Genomic DNA, 16,484 nt, shown 5'->3' with positions numbered 1-16,484 from the left:
GCTCCAGTTCTGTAACCAGCCTGACACAAGTTGGTGCCCCAAATAAACTCACCTTGAGAGAACAGCCTACGTCACAGGATACAGTTTCCCTGGTTTTTGACCTTTGTATTAAAAACAAGCAAATCCTCCTCAAAGGTTCTTAAGAATGTGTGGGTGTTGTGGCCTATGCCAGCACACTAGGAATAAAGAGGGGAGCGGCTGCAATGCATAGGTATTCTGGAAGACAAGTACTTATGTTAGTACATCTAAAGAACTGCCTCCAAGCGCCCCCCATGTCTTTGTTACTGCCCCTTGATCTAGGAAATATTTTGGTTTATTTTGTTTACTTGATGCCAAAATCTATTATTTTAAATTATTAAATATGAAGAAAAGTTTAAAATGTCTACTATTTTTATTTTTCAATGCTTCTTTCTAGACTTTCACTAAACGTCCTTTAAGATTTTATTTATTTATTTGAAAGAGAGAGAGAGAAAGTGAGCGCACACAAGCAGGGAGAGCAGCAAAGGGAGAGAGAGAAGCAGGCTCTCCACTGAGCAGGGAGCCCGACATGGGGCTCAATCCCAGGACCCTGGAATCATGACCTGAGTGAAGACAGACACGTAACCCACTGAGCTACCCAGGCACCCCTCACTAGATATCTTGATATTAAAATAAAGGAGAGCTTGTTTTATTGTACTTGCTTTACTGTGCTTTATAGGTATTGAGTTTTTAGTTGAGTGCTTGTGGCAACCCTGTGTCAAGAATGTCTATGAGCACTATTTTTCCAACATTTGCTCACTTTGGATCTAGGTCACATTTTTTGTAATTCTCACAGTATTTTAAATTTTTTCATTATTATAATATTTTTTGGTGACCTGTGATCAGTAATCTTTGATGTTGCTACCGTCATCATTTTGGGACACCACAAACCATATCCACAGAAGATGGCAAACTTTACTGGCAAATGTTGAGTGTGTCCTACTGGTCTACTGACGGCTGTTCCCCCATCACTCCTCCTCCTCAGGCCTGGGCCTCGTTATATCACTGAGACACAACAATATTGAAATTAGGCCAGTTAATAACTCTACGATGGCTGCTAAGTGTTCAAGTGAAAGGCAGAGTCCATGTCTCTCATTTTAAGTCAAAAGCTAGAAATAATTAAGCTCAGTTGAGGAAGGCATGTTGAAAACCGAGACAGGCAGAAAGCTTAGGCCTCTCACGCCAAGCAGCCAAGTTGTATAAGCAAAGGAAGAGTTCTTGAAAGAAATGAAAAGTACTACTCCAGTGAATATATGAAGAAGAAAGCAAAACACCCTTAGTACAGATATGGGAAAAGTTGTAGTGGTCTAGATAGAAGATCAAACAGCCACAACATTCCCTTAAACCAAAGTGTAATCCAGAGCAAGGCTCTAATTCTTCAATTCTTGAAGGCTGAGAGAGGGAACAAAGCTGCATTAAAAAGGTCTAAAGCCAGGAGAGGTAAGTTCAGGAGGTTTAAGGAAAGCCATGTCCATAACATGAGAGCACAAGGTGAAGCAACAACTGCTGATAGAGGAGCTGCAGCAAGTTCTCCAGAAGATCTAGCTAAGAGGATTCATGAAGGCAGCAACATGAAACAATAGATTTTCAATGCAGACAAAACACCTTCTGTTGGAAGATGTTATCTAGGGTTCCCACAGCTAGAGAGGAGAAGTCTGTGCCTGGCTTTGAAGCTCCAAAGGACAGGCTGACTCTCTTGTTAGGGGCTGATGCAAGCTGGTATGTTGACGCCAATGCTCATATACCATTGTGCAAATTCTAGAATTATGCTAAAGAACTATGCTGAATTTACTCTGCTGTGCTCTATAAATGGAACAACAAAGCCTGGATGACAGCACATCTGTTTACAACATGGTTTGCTGAATGTCTTAAGCCCACTGTTGAGACCTACTGCTCAGGAAAAAAAGATCCCTTCCAAAATAGTACTGTTCATTGACAATGCACGTGGTCACCCAAGAGCTCTGATGGAGATGTACAAGGCGAAGAATGTTGTTTCCATGCATACTAATATAACATACATCCTGCAGCCCATGGATCAAGGAGTAATTCTGACTTTCAAGTCTTATTATTTAAGAAATATACTTCATAGGGCAATAGCTACCATAGATATGAATTCCTCTGATGGATCTGGGCAAAGTAAACTGAAAACCTCTGGAAAGAACTATCTAGATGCCATTAAAAACATTCATGATTCATGGAAAGAGGTCAAAATATCAACACAAACAGGAATTTGGAATAAATGGATTCCCACCCATATGGATGACTTCGAAGGGGTCAGGACTTCAGGGGAGGAAGTCACTGTAGATGTGGTAAAAATAGCCAGAGAACTAGAATTAGAAGTGGAGCCTGAAGATGGGACCGAATTGCTGAAACCTTATGATAAAACTTGAACAGATGATGAGTTGTTTCTTATGGACAAGCATCTTGAGGTGGAATCTGTTCCCGGTGAAGACTGTTGAAATGACAACAAAAGATTTAGAATATTCCATAAACTTATGTGACAAAGCAGTGGCAGGGTTTGAGGGGACTGACTCCAATTTTGAAAAAAGATCTATTATGGGGGAAATGCTATCAAACAGCATCACAGGCTAGAGAAAAAGCATCTATGAAAGAAGAGTCGATCTATACAGCAAATTTCATTGTTGTCTTGTAAGAAATTGCCATGGCCACTCTGGCCTACAATACCCACCACCCTGAGCATCTTGCAACCACTACATCAAGGCAAGACCCACCACCAACGAAAAGGTCACAACTCACTGAAAGCTCAGATGATTGTTAGCATTTTTCAGCAATGTTTTTAAATTAAGGTTCTGTACATTTTTTAAGACATAATGCTATTACATATTTAATAGAGCACAGTATAGTATAAACCTAACTTTCATATGCACTGGAAACAAAAACACTCATTTGACTCATTTTATTGTGATACTTGCTTTATTGCAGAGGCCTGGGATGAAAACTCCAAGATCTCTGAGGTATGCCTGTATTCCAGACACAGGACTCCTGTCTCTCCTACATCTATTTCCTATGCTTTATCATCAGGAGGCATGGATGCCAGGACGGAGAGTAAACACGTAATCCAATATTCTAAAGTTCCAATTTGCTCTGGTAACTCATAAACACCTTGTGCCACTTGCTTCAATCACAAAATTTTTACATTTACCCTCATTTCACTGTTTTATCATTTTAAAAAGTTATATGTAAAAGGTAAATTAAAAGCAAACATTCAAAAAGGATGCCATTCCAGTTGACCCATTTATTCACTCGACAGCATTTATTCAGACTCCACACTGCGCCAGGCCCTGCCCTACACACTGAAGATATGAGATGAACAGGACAGAGGCCCTGCCCTTGTGGGGCTTCCATTCTTGTAGGAGACAAGACAGCAACCAGCACATAATTCTATCACTGCTCTGGAGACAAGAACTTTATGAAAAGAGAGGCTCACCAAGGGGCCCGAGGATGATCACTGAGACCTCTGTGACCAGGTAGCATTGGACAGACTTGCTCTTCCACAGCCAGGTCACACTGTGGATCTCCCACATAAGAACTGTGAGTAAAGCAAGAGTAGGCCACTTTAAATGACTTCATTTTCAGTGACATTCAGCTCACATTAATTTGGGGTTTTAAGTGTGATCACTTCACTAATGGAATTATCTCAGAGCCAGATGTGGGGCTGCAGGATGTCAAGATCCCCTTACAAGTTCCTCCAGTGCTCAGTCCAAAGGGCCAGCCCTCACCGCTCCAGCTCTGTGGGTCCCTCTTCTTGCTGCACCCATGAACAAGTGTGTGGTGAAAGCCTGAAATAAATAAGTGTAAAATGGGTCAAGACCATCGCTTCTATTTCTGTTTTTAACTGAAGAAAATGTGCCCCATTTCCAGAGGCAGAGAGAGAAGGAGACGTCTGAATAAAGACAAACTACGGTTTGTATAGAACACATGTATGTCTGTGTGTGTGCGTATGTACATATAAATCACTTCCCTACAGTAACTCAAAATTGGGTGTTTTACAATCAGCCTTTTTACAATCATTACAATGTAACTTTTATTAGTTGTAGGATGTATCTTTAAGAGGCCACAAGAGTTTTTAAAGGGGTTGAATTAAAAATTAAAGGTTCAAAGATGATCAAGGTTCAGATTCAATTAATACTAATTTTAGAAGGATTTTTTACTGACTATGCATATTCAGTAAATGACTTAAGTTTTTGTTTTCTTTTTTCTACCACAGCATCCCCAAGGAGTCATTATGTACAATCAGCTCTCTAATTCAGATTAGCGTGTCTAAGTACATATTGATGCAACACAACACAATGCTTTGAGAGGCTCCCCTGCTAGACACCATTAGGTGAAGCACAGGAATGAGAAGGTGGACAGCTCACACTAAATCCCCAGCACTGCCACTCGGTACTTCCAAGCAGCTTCACAGGTCAGAGGAATGCAGTATTCCAAAGGAATATTGAATGAGGAGTAGGAATAACATTTCCTTAATTATGTAAGATCCTAATAAGCTACAGGTTGACTTTCCACAGTGGCCCTTAAACCACCAAATGCACACTAGTGCTGAGGAAAGCAGCAGAAGGTCTGCTCATTCTGATCTGTCTCACTTACCTCCCCTTGCTTGGGTGCTACTGGAGGGGAAGAGCCATTTTAAAGTCAGTGATTTTGGGTAAAACACTGAACACTCGTGCTAATGAGTCTTTGAGAAGCTGGGAAAACCTCTGCGAGGGGGGTTGAAGGGGTGGGGTGGGGGGAATGTGTAATGCTAATTTGCTTTTCTACTATGGGAATGATTTCTAACCAAACCTCAAATTGACTGAACAGAAGCATGACTAGTGAATTCCCATGGAGCCAGGTACTTATGAAAGAACCATCATATTCAAGCATGTATCCAATGCAGAGGCAAGTCAGTTTCATAAGCCTCAAGGATGGTACTAAAAAGGACAGGTCATGGAAAGAAAAGAGCTGTGGGCTTCTTACAAGGAGAGTCCTCACATTTATGATCTATTCCCCTAGTTGTTAGTCAATTAAATAATTAGTTAATTAAGACACCAGAACAACAAACTGAAGATTTCTAGGCAATTAAATGTAAATTACATTTTTTTTAAATATAAAATGTGACTCTCTGTGGAATCAGACAGCAGCTTCTGACTTGTTCTCTGAATATTTGCTTTCTGCCACCCAAATTATAAGACTACATAAATGAAAATGGTATTCATTCTCTTCCCCTGAAATATTAGGTTTACCTTTTTGGCTTGAAAAGGTAACATTGGTTACCTTTGGTAACAGTGGTAACATTTGGTTACACTGGTAATATTGGTACATTACCCCACCATTCCTTCCTGGTTCATCCATACACATTCATTTACTCACAGCCATGCACAACGCTGGGCTGGGCTCTAGGGAAAGAGAAGTTGGTGAGGTCTAGCACCTGCTCCAAGGAGCTCAAAGTTTAGGGGACTAATAAAACCAATAAAGAGACAAAATACAATATGCTGTGGCCAGGGACATGGAAAGCAGTGCCCATTAAAAGTGAGCCAACAGGACAGGCTGTGCAAAAAGGGTGCACAGAGAAGTGACATCCGGGTTGGCCTATAGAAAGAGCCTGTCTGCCAGGCACAAAACCAGGAAGGGTGGGAGCAGAGGAGGACAGGGGGAGTGGTGGGGCAGGTGGGGCAGGTGGGGCAGGTTGTATCTGTAAATGAATAGCCCCAGCTACATGCACAGATGGGTGTTTTGAGTTAATAAATGCTTTATTAATAAACGCCAATTGAGATGACAACACAGAGAAGCATCCAGAGAGCTGGTGTACACATGAGTTCTAGGACAAGGGCAGCCGAGGGCTTGCCCCCTACAGAACAAGCATCCACTTTGGTTAGGGTTATGAAGGCCACGCTGGATCAAGTTTCAGTGTCAGCAGTAAATTTCTGAAGGAACAAAAGTACAAGTTCAAATGTTATGCTTTGGATTTTTTTTTTTTTTTTTGAGGCGAGAATTATAAGAAGAGCATGCTAGTGACCCAGATCTAAATAAAAAATAATGAACAAGTGTCAAAGCGCTTACTTTCCTAGTCTCCTAGACACACTGACCTTCACTTTCAAGAAAACTAGACTTGTGTGTGGACCAAATTAAGTTAATCATTCCAAAAATGCTTTTAAAAAGCTAATGCTTTGGTTCTCTTACATAACATGTGTTATCATTTACAAGTAGCATCATAAACCCACTCTTCTTTTGTTGGAATAAGTTCCAGTCCACTCGTCATAAAGATTTATGTGTGAAGGAGTGACTTTATAAGCAAAACACCATTTAGTAGAGAGAAAAAGCTCAAAACCAACTGCAATAAAGCCATCAATGTTCTTTTAACTTCTCGCTTAATTTCCACTTCTTGGTATTCATCCACTTCCCTATTAGATGGAAACATTTTAATTAGAATAAAGAGAGTTTAAGAAAACTTATGTAATGAGTAAGCTTTCCTTATTACTAAATTGTGTTTACTGAGTTTTCTTTCGCATGAGTACAATGGTGCCAGAAGAAAGACATTACACTTATAGACGATGCACACTTAGCAACCAGGTGGACTCGGTGACACTCATGGTTATTACTGAAGTCTGGATGCTAACAAAACAAATTACCTAGACCCCACATTCTCGCACCATTAGTTCATACAAAATGAACAAGCAATTACTCCTTCAAAACAGAAGTCATCCAAGAATATAAAGTTCACAAATACATGGCTCAAAACAGACTCTTCCTAAATATCAAGGCTGGTAAGATTTATTTTATTTTATTTTATTTATATTTTATTTTATTTTACTTTATTTATATTTTATTTATTTATATTTTATTATTTTATTTATTTTATTTTATTTTATTTTATTCATTTTATTTTGTCTTACTTACTTACTGGTTAACCTAACCAAACTAGAGAGAAGCTAAAATAATTTAAACTTGATAAAGGTACAGAATTGAGGTATCCATGCACCTGTTTCCCCGGAGCTCATTAGCTGTATAGAAAGGAGCAAGAGCACGTGAGCAGCTGCAGCATTCCCATTTACCCTTTCTAAACACTTGAATTTTCCTGGCCTACAAGGCTAAAAAAACAGCTTCCGGCCCCATCATCAACTTTTATTAATCTTTAAAGACATATTGTGGATCAAAGCCAAATACTAAGTGTATTTATCTATGTAACTTACTATACACCCAGGTATATACACCCAGGTGTGCATGTGTACCATATATTTATATAAAAATCCTCTACGCGGTAAAAGGCTGACCATGACCATGCCTGCCCTTTCAAAAGCATCAGATGAGGACAGGCAGGTTTTGTAGGCAGCCGTTTGCATCACATGGGACTACCTCGAAGCTACTAAACGCCAACTTCTGTAGGGATTCAAGCACATTTCAGGGTGAAACATAACTAACATTTGAGGTATCTGAGGATTATGCCAAAACAAAGACCAAAATTAAAGATAGGACTAAATAAAGATAAAAATCTAAAGGGTTATTTTTTTCCTGGTGCAGGGGTGGTGGTGGAGGAAATGGCTATAATGAGTTGCCCACATGGAGTTAACATTTTCATTAGTGAGGCAATGAAAAGCCTTCTGGATGAAAATAAAAACCCAAGTGAAAAGCTGCCATTTTTGGAAGATCTTGTCAAAATTATGGCCTTGTGTTCTGACACTTCACTGTGACTCAGAAGTCTTGTCCCAAACCCATCATTCCAAGGAGGTACCACCTGGATTTAAAATGAGGCTAGAGCAATCCCTCAGAACCTCACAGATGCTCTGAGAAGTAGGACAGGGTTAGAGTTAGGAAATGCTCTTTGGTGGGTAGAAGGTTAGAGCAGTGAGCACTGAAACATCAATCATACCAACAGCCACAGCATCCCCCTTCTGCCTCTCCAACCCTGTTACTCTCAAAAGGGGTCATACGTGCTTTCAAATCCATGCAGACAATCCTTCCTAAACACTGGCCTGTTCCTTGACCCACTCCTCTCTAATAACCTTACTTGAACCATACTTCCACGATAATCTTCAACCTGTCCAAGATGGTAGCCATGAGCCACATGTGGATACTGAGCACCTGAAATTGTGCCTGGTCTGAATTAAGAGATGCTCAAAGTATAAAATCCGTTTTGGATTTCAAAGACTTAGTACAAAATAAATGTAAAATATCTCAAAAATTTTTATATTAATTACATGTTCACATATTTTAGATATTGAGCTTAATGTATCATTAAATTTAATTCCATTTATTTTTCACTTTTTTAAAACATGGCTTTTAAAACAGTCAAAATTACACATGTGACTCACATTGTATTTCTATTGGACAGCAATGCCCTCGGCCTTGATGTTAACCATAACTGCACTCCATCACAATCAAATTCAAGCATCCCTGTCTTTGACTATCTCTATTCCAACCATTTTTTTTTTTTTTTTTTTTTTTTTTAAAGAGAGAAGTGGGTGGTCAGGAGGAGAGAAGAGAGAGAATACCAAAGCAGGCTCCACGCCCAGAGCAGAGCACAAACTCGGGGCTCGATTCTATACCCTGAGATCCATGATCTGAGCTGAAATCAAGAGTTGAATCAGATGCTTAACTAACTAAGCCACCCAGGTACTCTGCCCCTCCACTCCAACCATTCCTGATCCTATTCCTTGAAAAACTCTGATGCCATGGCCTCTTGCTGCCCTCATCTCCCTCATGCTTCCCTTTTTGCTATCTGTCTGGCTTAAAGTATCAGTCCATCATTACAGCTCAGCTCCTTTGCCCCTTCCCCCAGCAAAATCCCAATCCCCGGTTAAACCCTACTCTGCCCCCTCACAGCATGCATTTGGGCAGCAGAAAGCAGAACTCTTTGAATGCACCAGCTCTGCTTCCTGTCCTCCCATTTTTGCTTGAACCAGCCGGGACAGGGCTTTTGTCCTCACCACTTCACTCATCCAGCTCATATCAAAGTCACTACTGACCTCCATGCTGCCAGGTACATGGTCAATTCTGTCTGCATCTTAGCCGACCGTTAGCAGCATTTGACACAGAGGATCATTCTCTCTGCTTTGAAACACATTCTTCCAGACCTCACCCTCTTGGTTTTCCTTCTTCTGGTGGTTCCCTACCATTCTTATTTGCTTCCTTCTCCTTCCTCTTCACACCCCAGTGCTCCGTGTTTGAACACCTCTCCCTATCCATACCCCATTCAGATCCCATGCATCCCACAGCTGTAAGAACCTTCTATATGCCAAAATACTGAGAAGTCTGGCTCGAGCCTAGGCCTCTCCTCTAGATTACAACTCATATATGTGACTGTCTAGTCAACACCTCCACTTGGCATGTTAGAGTTAACACGTCCAAAACACAACTCTTGCTTTCTCCTCACCCTTTCTCCCCAACCTGCAGCTCCCACGGGCTTCCCAATCTCAGCAAAGAGAAGCTGCATTCCCCCAGCTGCTCAGTGCAAAAACATTGGCAACTTGTTCCAAGTATTTCCTGGACTTCATTGGCAACCCAACTCCTCATATTTGCACACAACCTGTCCGCTCTCCCTCAAAAACACATCCAGTATCTGACCACTTCTCACCACCCTGGTTCAGGCCACCATCAGACCTCACGATGGTCTCCTCACTGGTCTCCTTACTTCCAGCCCTATGGCCCTAAACTAGGGTCAGCAAACTTTTTCTTAAAGGGCCCGATAGTAAATATTTTAGGCTCTGTGGGCCAGATGGTCTCTGTCGCAACCACTCAACTTGGCTGTTGCAGCTCAAAAGCAGACTCCAACAATATGCAAATGAATGAGTGTGGCCCTATTCCAATAAAACTTGAACTTAAATGGACACTGAAATTTGAATTACGTATAATTTCCATGTACAAATTATTACTCATCTAATTTTTTTCAACCATTTAAAAATGTAAAAAGCATCTTAGTTTGCAGGCTGCACGAAAACAGGTACCTGGCTGGATCCAGCCTTCACCTGATGGGCTTGCCGACCCCTGCCCTAAACTATACTCTGCACTGCATTCAGAATGATCCCTTAAATCATGCTATCTTCCTGCTCAACAATTCTCATATGGCTTCCTTTCTCATTCGCTAAAATCAGAAGACTTTACTGTGCCCCATCAAGCCCTGTGAGACACGGCCCCTGGCTACCTCATCCTACTCTTCTCACCACACCCACTCAGAGCAATCACACTGGCCTCCTTGCTGTTCTCTTCACTTCTCCTCCAGTACTGCCAAACCCACATCCATCTGGGGACCGTTCCTTCTGTTTTCCCTCTGCTTGGAATACTCTTACTCCAGATACCACCTGGATCACTGTGTCACTTCCTTCAAATCACTTTACCAGACACCTGCCCAAGTCAAGCTCTCTAACATAGCACACACCTGCACACCCCCAGGCTAACATCCAGGAACCCTCTCAAGGGTTCACTTTGCTTTCACTGATCTTCATCACACCTAGTATCATCAGCATTTCTGTGTTGGTGTAGAAATAAACAGATTAGGCGGTTGCTTAAAAGAGAAAATCACATAGTGTGAAGAGCATGAAACCTGATGGCAGGTCAACAGGGTTGGAAGACCAGCAGCACCGCGTCCTGCTATCTGACACTGAGCACTTATTTCTATCTCTCTGTACCCCGGTTTCCTTGCCTACAAAACAAGGAGAAGAACACCTACCTCCTCAGTGCTCTGAGGAGTACCTAGTTAATAAACACTACTGGCACACAGAATCCTTCAATTACTGTTACTTAGTTTCTGTTTATTGGTTGTGACTCCTCCTCCCCCACTCAGAAAACAAGCTCTTTGAGGAGAATGGCCTTCTTCTGTTTACTGCTTTATTTCCAGTAACTAGGACAGCGCCTGCTACTAGGCATTCAACTAAGTACTCAATCAATGAATAAGTGCTTGGATTTAAGTCATTTGAGGGTGGACAACACTCCACCACCACCACTCCCAACCCCATCAACACCCAGGTACTGGGGAGAGCAAAAGCTCTCTTCATGCCCACCACAGAATAAGAAATTAAAAACCTCCTATTCCAGGTGGGTTTCTTTGCTGATGCTTCCTTCTCCCTGTGGAGAAACATTTGCTACCCTGAAAGGAGGAGCTTCTGTCATCCTCTGAGCAGCAACACATCACCTCCTAGGAAACCTCCTACAACCGAACACTGTGCTACACACAGGAGGGTTACATGCTAAGGTCTCCAACCAAACGAGAGAAGAAACAGACTTCGTAGCTGGTCAAGTTCAAATTCTGCACATAAAATGGCGACTCACTACTTAGGAGCACTTTGTCTCTAAGGTCTGACAGTATTTCCTGGACACACACATCCAAGACCACTTATTCAAATTAGCTTGCATTTATTTAACTGGCTTCTTCTAAAACCAAAGAGGATCTCCCCAAATAACAGAAGTCTTCCCCAAGCAAAAAGACGGTGAAAACATTTCTGTCTCCTCATCACATGGATGTGTCACTCACAGAGCATCACAAGTTTGTAGATTTGGCATGTCTGCTAAGATGATGGAGTTCTGATTTACCGACAGTATTATGAGGAGTTAAAGTACTTCTGGGTTCTACAACTTTGTGACACGGTCTTGTGTGTGTGTGTGTGTATGTGTGTGTGTGAGAGAGAGAGACACGGTCTTTAATGTGAAGACACCTATATACATCCCGGTGTGACACAGGCTTTTTCTGTTGAGAGCCCTGTTTCCTTTAAAAGAAACAGGGATAAGGCCATGTCGCACTAAAAATTGTGGCGTATTACAAAAAAATAATAACAATAAAATAAAATAAAATAAAATAGAATAAAAATAAAATAAAATAAAATAAAAATAAAAGAAACAGGGATAAGGTCTCCTACAATTAAGCAAAGCAGAAACTACTCTCTTAACCCTCTAAACTAAGATGTTTCACTGTGAAATAGAAAATGAACATCTTCAATGCTGGTTCTAACAAACAGAAAACAAATGAGTGAGACATAGGTGGTAAAAACATAGCTACATCAACTGGCATGTAACTGAGCTATAGATCTACCCACCGGCAGTGCAGTAATTGCAGAAAGTCATGAGCAAAGATGAGCAAACGATTACAAGGAAGGGTAAGAAACTGGAGGCTAAGGAGTGGATGCATCTCAAGAGGTCCAGGTGAACTGGCGTGGACCTTCCATAGCCTCTTCTCTGCACTGCCTTGGCCTCCTGCTAACAGTGGCATGACCTAAACACGTTCATGGAGCTCCTTGGGTGGAGGTTCTTCTAAGGGGTAAGACCTGAGATAGGTATCTTTTTGTTATCCCCTGTGGTTGTTATGTTTTTTTTTTTTTTTTGAATTCTGTACTTGGTTGGTCATTAAGGTCACTGTGACATAAGCAGCACAGAGGACCTATACAAGCAAGGCAGACACATATCCCCTATCTCAATACTACACTGCTATATGGTGGCAAAAACTCGAAAAAATTGGGATGATAGCACTCTAATTTAAAACTGTATTTAGCTGATGATCCTAAATAACACTTTGTCAGCTTTTGTGATCTAGCACAAAACCACATGCCTTGTGATATACCAGCTGGGCTGTGGTAATGCCCTTGACTGAAGTTTCAAAGCTTTGGTTGGGATATAACTTTGATGTATCGTGTTTCCATTTCAAACTACAGTGATTATCCCTGGATGTGGCATCACATAGAGTACTAACAAAATTAGATTAGGCTAGTTAATACGAGTACCCCTCCCCTCTGGTGCCATCCCTGAGAGATGCCAGTCTCCGCTTTGCTTGTTTGCAAGACCAAAAAGCCATGGCTGTTTGGTTTACAGGATGCAGGCATAAGAACCATCTGCCTGGTCTGGTGTTTCTTTAATTAAAACTTTAATTACAGATATATCTCTGCACAGATACGTGCAATCTATCAGCTCCTGTTCTTAATTACCTGTGCTAATGAGAATGGAAAGAGTGAGTGTTTGCTGAGCGTCTACTATGTGCAAGCTCCTGTGCCAGACGCTGTAACTTGTACAGGAGCCGGCAAAACCAAGTCAAGGCAACAGCCCAGCCCAGGGTTTCAACCCTCCCTATCAGTGCTCCTGCCACTGTACATATGAGAAGTAAAACACTCAGGTTTCTCCTTGGAAAAATGAAGGGCAAAGAGGGGTAAAAATACTCAAAAGGACCAGCATGGGGGGTGGGGGGGACTGGACAATCAAACCAGAATAACCAAAGTTCTGAGGTAGGCACATGTGCTATTTGTCATCAGGCAGTGTATCTGCAAACCTAGGTGAAGACGTGTGCACAAAGTGGAAAGTCTGGTCTAAATCCTAGGATTTGGGAGCATGTCATACAGTCCACGGTAACCACGGCCACAGTTTCCCAGGGAAACAAGAAGCACCAACAAGAACAAACAAGAAAGGTTTCCCGTGCTCTCCTGACCATGCAGCCACATGGCTGCCGCCTCTCCTCCTCCAACTCCCTCTCTGGCAAGAGCTGAGTGCCAATGAGGAATGGCCAGAACAGCTTCTCATCCTCGGAGCGCGTTTCCCAGAGCCAGAGATGCCCAAAGAAAGGCGAACCTCCATCAGAGGGCTCCCACAGTGGCCAGATGGGGGCCGGGAGGAGGCTCCAGGGTGGCCCCCAAAGCACTAGGCCCCGCTGAGTCTGTTCACGTGAGGGGCACAGACACAGGAGGGCCAGCTGCTCAGCCACCGTATCTCAAGGCATAAGAAGAGTGGCACACAGCCTCAGGTGTCACAGTTCCTGTTCTGCTACCCTCACTAAGTGTGTGTGTGAGGGGGCGGGGGACGCCGAGGAAGGGCCTTCCCTTCTCAGGAGCAAAGTGAGAAGTCCAACCCACACAGCCTCATAGTCTAGCTCTAAACACCATGCAGCAAACACACGGAAAGCTTGATACCAAGGGCCTCAAGAACGATCAAGTCCATCCTACTGCCCCACACTCTGTCCTACTCAGTGAATCGCCAACAAAAGCTGACAATGTTCAGACTAACACTTCTAAAAGATCGATAGGAAGGCAAATTAAGAAATGTTGATGTGAACACCTATTTCATGTTAGGCCCCCTGGAGGCTTCCAAGTGCTTTAAGGTCCAAGGACAGACACATCCAGAGGGATCTGCCCCAGGACAGAGACGAAGAAAAAGAGGAAGGACAGGAGCAGGATGAGTTGGGAGCTAGAGGAAAGGAGGGAAAAATAAAGCAAACTAGATGGAAGAAGAAAAGAGAAGTGATAGAAGGTGGCATTGGAGCCCCCTAACTGTATTCAGCTCTGTGACTAACTTCAAATCCAGTTGTGGAGAGGGTCAGATGCCCACTTTTTAGAAGACTATGTTCTACGGAGTGGACAGCTGGGACTTTTCCCACAGAAGGGGTGCTGATTACAGGTGGCTGAATTACTAAATTGGCCCGCAAAGGCCCATTTAACTCACAATGTAGCTAACTATAGAATAGCACTGGCCCATGTTCTAGAAGCAGAGGTCCAATTATTTAACTTTTTTTTTCTGTTCATAACATAAATTTCTTGTATTTCTGAATCTACCGATTCTGCTAGAATGGCCAGATCAGACCCTGGGACACGGCCAGGGCTCCATACTTTAAACCTGTACAAGTGATCCTGGATGTGCAGCCAAGAGGGAGAAAGCCCTGTTAGGGAGCCCCTGTAAGCGTCACATGTATGCTGGAGCCTTCCTGGCAATGGTGGTGGCAGGTCACTGAGGCTTTACTAAGTTGGGGTTACGAAGAGCTAAGAGACAGTAATGCACATGGCTGAGTCTCCTGCAACCAAATGGCAAATTTATTTTCTGTCAGGAGTATAGCCACATTTGCCGGTAAAAATAAGGGGACAGGTGCCAGAAGGACAGTACCTACATTTAAGTCTCAGTCCCATTATTTTCTAGGAGTATTGCCCTATGAGGGCTGATTTAACCACCTGATCAATCAGTGTTTTCAGGTGCAAAATAGGGTGGACACACTACTCACACCTCATAGATAAATTTAGATAATTACAATGTATGGAAAGCACCTGGAAAAATACGTGACCTGCCCTCTGCAGTGGTGACTTCCTTCCCCTTCTTCAACTTTGGAGGAAGCACAGAAACCTCATTCAGTTTTCTGCCTCCTTGGGAGCCAAAACTGTGAAAGACATGCCTCTCCCATGGATTTCTTTTCTTGCATCTCCACAGTCAAAAACCACTAACATGAATGGGTTAAGTGCTCTTACTCATCTACCTTTTCTTCCTAAAAGGTTAGAAGCCCAGATTTGCCTTTACACACCTGAACCTGAATATGTTCAGAGGTGCCCAATAACTGAGCATCCCAGACCCTCTTCCCACAAGCACACCTGGCTCTCCCAGACAACATCAGGAGACTAACAGGGAAGCTCTCTGAAGCTTCATGTCCTGTGACATTTGTGTCTCCCTCAGAATTCTGTGTCACTGAAACTCCACCCTGCCTGGGTCTCTCCCAGCGTGCCACAGACACTGCCTCCCCGCATGCCACCCCTTGCTCTAAGTACTTTGCAGACACCTACCCCTAAAGATGCACCATGACCCTCTGTGCAGGGGGCTGTTCTTATCAGCTCCATTTTAAAGAGGAAGGAAACTGAGGCACAGAGAGGTCAAACCACTTGCAAGGGGCCAAGGTGGGAGGTGACACTTGACCCCAGGCAACCTGGCCATTCACCACAGACTTCACTACAACCACCTCTCAGCATGACAGTCACAGCTGCCAACAGCAAAGCCACAGGACAAAGTTTAATTTCAAAAGTACCCTCCTTCTGGGTTCCCAGTGTGTCCAGCATACTGTGTCTCATTTATCCTGCCAACAACCCCAAAAAGCAAGGAGACATAACAATATCTACATTTCACGTGGGATAAAACTGAAGATCCATGAGATGTTTTACAGACTCCTTTACTGTTAAACTGAACAACTGATTTCACTGTTTTTAATAACATCAACATGGAAGTCCTCTGAAGTCTTTCTATTCCAGTTCTTTAGTTTTGTAGAACTTCCTCAAAAGATATAAATGGCACATCCAGATACCCTGCTAGTCAAAAGCAGGTTTTTCTGACTCCCAGATTAGTTTTCTCTGAATCATGCGTACAAAAACTATATCCAGGTGGCTTACAACTTACTAGAATCCCTAAATACTAACCGAATAAGCAATGCTTATTGAAAAGTAAGTAATAAGTATGTCCGAATGCTAGCTCTCTTAGAAAAATTAAGTTATTTTAAAATTTGCTAAGCAAAAAACTTTAAAGAAAACCTAACTGACCTAATTGCAAATAAAACATCACAATAAAAACATTTCTCTTGTGCATCTATTTGTCTCTTCAGCTCCTACTGGATTTAGGAATAATGTAGCTGACTATCTCTAGGACACATGGGAGCCTACAGGCAAGATGTCAAGAGGCCCTGATTCTGTCAACAGGGAGCTTGTGACTCTCTGGGGACCACGAGCCCACTCCCCTCAGGGATTAGGTGGCTACAG

General features: G+C 42.5%; 1 protein-coding gene and 1 long non-coding RNA gene across 2 annotated transcripts in view; both read right to left on the bottom strand.

The window, feature by feature from the left end:
- Nucleotides 1-16,484, bottom strand: part of CAMTA1 (calmodulin binding transcription activator 1) — an 849,138-nt gene that overhangs the window by 752,308 nt on the left and 80,346 nt on the right.
- Nucleotides 5,748-14,331, bottom strand: LOC112646907 (uncharacterized). The gene is made up of 2 exons (XR_004816005.2): nt 12,042-14,331; nt 5,748-5,942 (listed from the first exon to the last, which is right to left on the bottom strand). It is a non-coding gene; the product is annotated as an uncharacterized LOC112646907 (long non-coding RNA).

This window comes from Canis lupus, chromosome 5 (genome assembly GCF_003254725.2).
Source record: "Canis lupus dingo isolate Sandy chromosome 5, ASM325472v2, whole genome shotgun sequence".
NCBI lineage: Eukaryota > Metazoa > Chordata > Mammalia > Carnivora > Canidae > Canis > Canis lupus.
This window is presented reverse-complemented; position numbering and strand designations above follow the sequence as displayed.